This window comes from Anser anser (genome assembly GCF_964211835.1).
Source record: "Anser anser genome assembly, chromosome: 27".
Taxonomy (NCBI): Eukaryota; Metazoa; Chordata; class Aves; order Anseriformes; family Anatidae; genus Anser; species Anser anser.
In genome coordinates, this window is record NC_139748.1 from 1,706,361 (window position 1) to 1,714,537 (window position 8,177).

Sequence of the window (8,177 nt, forward strand, 5' to 3'; positions counted from 1 at the left end):
CGCATTGAGTTTCATTGAATTCGTAAGCTGCTGTTTTAATACAGATTATAGCGTACAAACAAAGATTTGTTTCTTCTGTATCCTGTAAGCTTGCATTACACAAGGAAATTGTGGTACAAGCTCCTCTATTTCATATTGTTATTTCTTTAGATTTAATTGTACATCTTTTGTCTTTCAAATCCCTTTGCGTTGAAAAGCAGGATGATTTCTGAAACTGCCAAAAGTGATTGTGGTATCTGCACGGGAGTCTGCTTGGGAGACCCGAACTTTCAAGTGTTAGTCCAAAGAAAAAGTACTATCATTGTTGATATCAAGTCTTGAAGAGAACTGAGGTGTGGAGCACTCTTCAAAGGAATTACTTCACATATGGACCAGCCACAAGGGTCTGTTTACTGCAAAGGTGAAAAGATAGCTGTGGCAGCCAAGTGCTTTGAGGTAATTGGTGTGACCTCCATTTCCACTCTTCCCCCATTAGAGAAAATGTCAACTCTTTAACATTCGGGTCTGCTGCTCAGTATTGAGGAAGCAGACTCATGTTAGACAAGGTGTCTTAAAATGTGGAAGTGGCAAAAATAGCACGGGCTTGTGGATAAATGCTAACTCTGAGCACATGAAGTTGCCCATCTTCATACATTTCACAGATATACACATACAGTTATCCATAGTAAATAGGGAGATTTTACATGCTTAATCTACACTGAATCTTTGTGAAAGATTGATGTAAGCTGTGACCTCGATGGCTTCTTTGAAAGGTGTCATAAATTATTCTAGTTTTTAAATCCTGAATGGAAGAAGCTTGCTGTAGCCTACACTATTTTCTGAAGTAGTACCTAAATCAATCAGCAGATGTTTTTTTTTTCCATCCTGAAGTTATTTGATTCTTTAACATAAGCAGGACTCCTATGAAAGAGGGGATATTTTAATTAGTACAGATGAAGTATTCCTTAATTCTGATTCTCTAAAAGTCTTCTTTCAGCACAGTTACAGCTTCTAGTACTCTCTGTTCTGCAGAGCCCCCTGCCAAAGGTCTGGTTGGCACGTGCAAATAGTAGAGTTGTCATTCCAGCTTTTGGCAGAATATAAAATGAAAGTACGCAATGTGTATTATCCTAGACCATTTGAATTGACCTATAATCTACCTTAATGCAGAAGGCTGAGTTTTTCAAATTCTTTACCTTGTAAACAAAGGACTGTAAAACGGATGGTCACCTGTGTGTCTCCTGTTTGCAAGCGTGGCTGAGAGGATGCACACATGTTTAGGTAGAAATGCCATTGTTATTCTCCACTGTATATTTGTATTGACTGGGCTTTAATCCAAGCTAAACACTTGAATTCATTGAGGAGTCACAAGAGGAGCCCTACAGAAAGGTGCTACCAAGATGTTTTTGAGTTGCCTTACTACTAGTAGGTGATTTTCTCAACTCTCTTTCCAGTTGAGTGTGAGCCATTGGGGTTGTTTCTCACTGTGGAATCGTTGTGGTGATTAATAGATACGCTGTGTTCATGCAATTTCACTTCTTGGTCCACAGGGGCCCATAAGGTAACCAACCTAATGCTTTTTAAAGTTGAACATTTTCCAGCATTTGTGTGGGGTTATAAATGAAGCAGTGCCTCCCATGTATCATCCCAAGAGCTGCTTTCTTTCACTGTCCTCCCCTGACATAACAGTAACAGAAAGGGGATGGGCTTAGGCTGAAAGTATAGCTGGCAACAGTCTATGTAATGAAAATCTTCCTGTCTTTCTAGAAGTGCCAGTAATTCTTGAGGAAGGAGGAGCTCTCTGTATGATTTCCTAGCAGGACCGTTCATGCTTTATAGCAACATTCCTTAGCCACTTAGGAGCAGGGACTTACCACCTGATGCATACCATAGCAATACCATATCAATCCATGTGCAGTTAGGTTGCTTTTATATATATATGTAACAAGACAGTTATGACTCAGGACAGATAAACATTGATTGTTTTCCCTGAAACATGTGCTATGGTAACCTTATAGACACTGGGATGCCAAAAACCTTTTTTGTAGGTTGTATGTAATGTAGACTTCTCCAATTTTCATTTGGAGTAGCCAGTGAAGCAGCATAATTGTAGTCTCTTTGATTCATACTGGCAGGATTTGAATTTGCATGTGTGTTTTTTTGTTGTTGCTCAAAGTGTCTTAAAGCATCTCACACCAGAGTAATTTTTGGTCAGAATGTCTAGGTAGAGGAATGTTGCATTTCTTCCTGCTAACCTCTTTTGTGTAAGTGATCTCCAAAGAGGACAGGAAGGAAGGAAAGAGGGAAATATTATTGTAGGTAGTAAAGCTATTGAAGTAGTTAGGCAACTAAATTCTCATGTGAATTTGCCCAGTTTTACCACTAATTTTAATGAAAAGTATCTAAATATGTTTGTGGACAGGGCCTTTATTGCATATGCATCTAGAGAGATCACACAAACATGACTTGTTTTCTTACTGAAGCAGAACTTTGTAATATTGGCTTACTTCAGATGAAGTCTTTGGAAGTTCAACACCCAAATACTATTTGATATTTGATGTAATTTAGATATGCTAATCCTTTAAGCCTGACAAATGTCCATCAGGTATATTATTCCTATAAGCATACTTTATCTGAGGAATTAATAAGCTCTGTAACTCTGCCCTGTTGTACAAGGAGGAGTGTTCCAACCCAGTCCATAACAGGTATGGTGGGTCCTACCAAGGATCTACGGTGGCCCGTGCCAGTTGCCTGGGAAGGATGTGAGAGCGAGCCAGGCATGTGACAGTGCCTCCAGAGCACTCTTCAGACACTTGCACTGCAGGGTCATCTCCTCCAGAGGTGGTGACTTTGTGCTGAACAGCTTTCAAGGGGTAAAACTTTCCACTGTTTTATAATATTAACATAATCAAGCTCTTAAAGCAGTGGTGAGGCAGGTTAGGCTAATAAATATTTCTGGTTGACAGAGTCAGCCTGAAGCAGCTCTAGTTTGGTTGTGCTAATAAACCACATCAGAATTATCCTCTAGGTAGCGAGCTCTCTTACACTTGTATACTCTGAAGTGAGTCCTTCGTTCCCGAAACCAGGGAGGGACACATGCACTGCTAGCTTGTGTGCAGGCATGTTTGTGGCAACAGGACTTTCCATCCTGTCCGAAACCGCAGTCACCAAAATTGTGTCGACAAATGTGTGCTGGAGGTGGCCCCCTCTTTGCCCTGGCTGCCGTGTTGGAGCGGTTCCTGGCCCAGGCTTCCCGTTCTCTGCTTCTCCTTGCCACATCTCCTCCAGCATCGGCCAGGCCTGTTTAGTTCCTGCCTCCTTGTCCTGGAATTGTTGTGAGGGTGCCAAGGCTTGTAGATCCATGACTCTGAGCAAGGCAGGGTTTAAAGGTCATAGTCAAGACCATTAATAACAAGGTGCAAACGGCTGGTTTATATGTAATGTGAAGCTTTTTACTTATTTCATTTTTGCACTTTGAGGGCTCTGTTTGCTTATGGAGCACTTGGTGTCTGGTACCTATTTAGGCTGAGAGCAGGCAATTGGGTTCCTTCAGGCCTTCAGAGGAATGCAGAAAATTGTTCTCTGGTGTTGTAATTCTGCTGGGATAACTGGAGCTTATTTGTCTCACTGCTTATTAAATGCATACTTGTCTTGAGGTCCTCTTTTTTTTTCTGAAAAACGTTGGGTGAATCCCAAGGACCACAAGTGAGAGGAAGATTCCAGGGGGAGGGGGGCGAGTGAAGTGCCTGCACCTCTACGAACTGCATCAGCAGCCTCCTGTGCCAGCAGGCTGGAGAGGCTAAATATGAGAGCGAACTCGAGAGAGAAAAGGAGACGTACATGTGGGGGTCTTACAGACATAAATTAGTTTTGCCCTTCCCCCCTGCCCAGAGATGACAGGCTGAGGGGAGATGCACCTCCCAGACTCCTAATATATGGGGTGTGTGGTTGGGAGCCACATGAAGCTGCACTGAGACTTCAGACCAGGACCAGCTGTGGAGGTAGAGAGCAGATGTGCGCTGGTGCTGTGCTCTTAGCAGAGGACGGTGTTGGTAGCAAGGGCAGCGAGAGCAGATGGGATTGATATTCTGCCAGCCTCAGAGCAGTACCTGCGTCCCCGTGTTTTGCTGATAAAAAGAACGAGCAGGCTCCTTTTTCTTTCTTCTGCAGTTGAAGGCTGCATGGCTGCATCGGTGATGTGCCTGCTGTTCTGGTCTGTGTATGGTGGGAAAACGTCCCCTAAACATCAGGTTACATTGACAGTAGCAGTGGGCTTCTGTGTTCAGTCTTCTGTGGTCTGAATTCCACCCAATTTTAACAAAGGTGGTAGAGAGGAAAGGCAACTTCACTTTCAAACTCTGCCTCTTGCCTCCTGGCTCCCTTTTCCCTTTCTTGAGCCTCAGAAGCGAGGCGTGCTCTGCACGCCCCAGCCCTTAGCACTGCAGGAAGAAGACAGTGATCTGGGATGCTGCTCATGTGCTTGGAATTTTCCTCTTCTTTTCCAGCTTCGATTGTTGTGTCTTACTTTTTGGTAGGCTCTTAGGTGAGTCTGATCTTTGGGGAATGCTCAGTAACACACCCACATTATTGCATCAGTAAGGGTGCTTCCGTGAAGATGAATACAGTTCTCTGTTGGGGATCTTCTTGCTTTGGTTATGTCTGGTCAATGACATTTTCCTTTTACTCTGGATGCATCGAATTGTGCAATCGCACTGTAGCCCCATCAGCTCAGATTCTTCTCTTAAGAACCTCTTGATTTCTTTTCTAATCTGGCTGCAGGCTATCATCAGTTACAGAAGTGTGACAGTATGTGACTATTGCATTCTCCTACAGTGACTCATCAGCTGCGATTTCAGAGCAGTAATCCCCTGCTGCTAGTTGGAGCAGCCCTTCATGACTCGTGTTCAGTAATGAGGGATATGAAAGCTCCCACACAGATCTTGACAGGTTATGCAAATGTTAGTCAAAATGCCCCAACAAATCTGTCCCCGAGACTTGGACCTGTTACAGGCTGTGTGGCTGTTCGGATAACCCCCGTGCAGCTCGCTCTCGCTGGAGGAAGCGGCTGTTGGCACAGGTACGTGAGCAGAGGCCTTTGTGTAAGCGTGGATGTGGTGGTGAACAGGAAGGGTCTATGGCTGTGACGAGGGGTTTTTAGGACTAGGGTGTAACTGAGCAGTGTGTGCACTCTGGATTGCTGTAGGTCAAAAATCAAATCCATCTTTTCAGTGCGCCCATCCAGAAGCATGGTGGTGGTGCCTGGGCTAAGGCCCTCTCTCACCTGCGTGTGGCTTAGTAGAGAGAATGCCCTGTGTTTGTATAGGTCCTGTGGGTTTGATGTCTTCTGCCTCCTCCTCCTCCTGTGTGTCCTGTCCAGCTTCTTCAGAGAAGGTAATTTGTTCAGGAGCTCATTTAGCCATTTCTTCTCCTTGTTTCTGAGTTCAGCCATGCTTTTGACTGGGAGATAATTAGAACATGATCTTCCATAAAAGGTTCCCTGTACGTTTTAGATTACTTAAGAGGGGCTTGTGAGTGGAACCGAGTATTCCCTGACAAGACTGCAGCCTTCATAAACTTTTATAGATGGAAAACATCTGCTTTCTGAAGATGAGTGCACTGAAGGGGAGTTTCGGGAGGCCTCATATGCAAGAAGACATCCAGCAGTCTGAATTACATTCAGCCTGCAATGGGCCGTCTTCCTGCGCAAGCACTGGAAGTTAGTTCTAGTTAACCGGCGTTCTGACTCCTGGGCATCGTGCTTTTCGTGCTTTTGCTAATCGCTTGTTAATAAACAAGAAACGAGCACGGTCGCACATAGCCCTCTGCAGAAGAACCTCACGCCTCTTCTGCCTGATAGACTCGAGCTACTGGGCTATCCCCGCAGCTGCTTCAGGTGCTTCTGTAATCCTCGTGCCTGTTGTGAAGTAGTTTTGCTCTTCTGATGTGGGGGCAGAAGAGCAAAAGGGGAAGGCAGTGAGGCCACGGAGTTGTCATGCCAGTGGAAACAGGTATGGAGGGTTGCCTTCTCAGCTGTGGCTGTTCATTAAAGTGACAAAGGCATTCAGTTCTAGTATCTTGGTGCTGATACAGGAAGGGGGAGAGCCAATAAAGGCAAGACAACCTGTCCTCAAAAGCTCTTTCTCCTTTGTTTTACAACATTGAATATCTGCAAAGGGAAGAAATCTGTTAGCAGCAGACAAGATGGAGGTATCATTCATCAGGTGGGCCTACAGATCTGCTCAGAAGCAGTGTTTCTGCTGGGGGAGAACTCCCAGAAGTGCTGGGGAAGAAGAAATGTTGATCGGCAGCCGACCCCAGGTCCCAGGGCACTGGGGTCCCTCCCAGCTTGCGCTGCTCTGGGAGCTCGAGGGGGGAGAGGCCTGGATTGATTGCAGAGGGGGCAGCATTTTTTTAAAGCCTGTCGTAAATTGATGGTAGGTGGAGCAGTAATGAAGATAAATGAGAGCGCTCTTCCCAGTAGATTTGCCTGCACGCTCGTGAACGCTGCTGCAGCGGGCTTGAAATGCCTTTGGCCTGGCTCAGCCCTCCTCCTGCTCACCTGCCAGCATTCCTGACACAGCTTAGAGACGGAACAAATCTTGGTGAAAAGCTAAACATCAGCTTGAACGCAGGTCTGCGTGAGCAGCGAGGGGAAGAAGAGTGCTGCTGAGCCCTCTTGTGCGTAATCAGTGCAGGACTCAGCAGGGAGATGGAGCTGGTTTAATTCTGCAAGAAGCACAGCCGGGCAGTGGAGAGATGGGATCCTCGTGCCTTTTACTAGTTCTGTTAAAGGTCACCTTTCTGCTCGTCTGAGGCTCTGCTGAAGGGCCTTTTCCTGCATAAGCACCCTCTGGCCTCTGTCTGGCCGGTTGGGAGCGGGGTGCTGTCGCCTGGCCCCATGGCAGGCTGGTTAAATTCTTTGAGCACTTCCCATCAAAGCAGTTCTCAACGTGGTTTCCTCTCACCACTCAGGCTAGTATTTCCTAGGGCCCTTGGGTAAAATCCTCACTCAGATGGCTCTTCATGCGGTGACCAGTGGGTGGCTTAGGAACTGAATAATCTTCTTTGCTTTAATCCCATCCTGCTCTTTGACCCTTCCTTCCAGCATTAGTGCTGTGCAGACAGGGAGCTGGGCAGCCACATCTCGCTGCTGACAGGAGAAAACCTTCAGTCCTTGCAGAGACACGACAGCCTTTCTAGAGGCAGCTGCGGTACAAAATCAGACCCGAGCTGAAGTATTTACAGATGAGTGGCACCGCTGGCTTGTCCTTTCCTGTTGTTGTAAGCTTACAGCATTCATGAAAACATGCTTCGAGTATCTCCTGACATGCAAGAAATGTTGTTACTGCCATTCAGCACAGCGATGACGAATATGCAGAAAACCAGTACCATTTTGACTCAGACGTGAGGAAGCGCACCCTGCCCTGCTGAGCTCTGAGAGGGAAGTGCGGAGGTGCCCCCAGCAGTTAGGGCTAGTGCACTCATTAGTCCAGTGGCTAATTAGCCACTGCAGCCCTAGACCCTGCCGAGGTAAGCAGATAAGAGTACGGCCGTGTCACAGGACATTACACTTCCTAAGCTCCAGGATACGCTCAGGAACTGCCATGGATTGGGTAAATTTGGGGATGGATCAATTTGGTTAGTGGGTTCAGCTCTCTTGTACATTGGCTGCTTGTGTGGATTGGTAACTTCTGGTCAGACTCTAAAGCATCTCTGTACTAAACAAAGCATCTCTGTAATCAGTGCTTGCCTGAGCTGGGGGAAAAGAGGAAATTTCTAGAGATAGAGAGGTTAATCTCCGTAACGCATCCACTTACTGCTCTGCTGCTCCCTGCCCCTCCTCTCATCAGCTGCAATTCTAAGTGATAGCTTTTGACTTTGGGTGGTGGGTGGGTGTGGTTTTTTTTTTTTTTAAGGGAAAGATTTGGAAGCTAATCTGGTGCCTCCTGCTTGACCCAGTGTTATGTCAGGAGATGTCCTGGAGCGTGCTGCTGCTTGTGAGGATTCCCCTGGGGGATTTGCATGCTGGATGCCACGGCTCTGCCGTGTGAGAAACAAGGGGGTAATTCCTGGGGTGGGGAGGTCCCTGCTTTAGGGTGGCAGGAGCTGCGGACAAGCAGGTAGGAAGAACTGCAGGCGGAGTCCCACTTGGGAGGAAGCACACAGCTGGGTATGCAGAAATTCAAAAAGCAAAAACG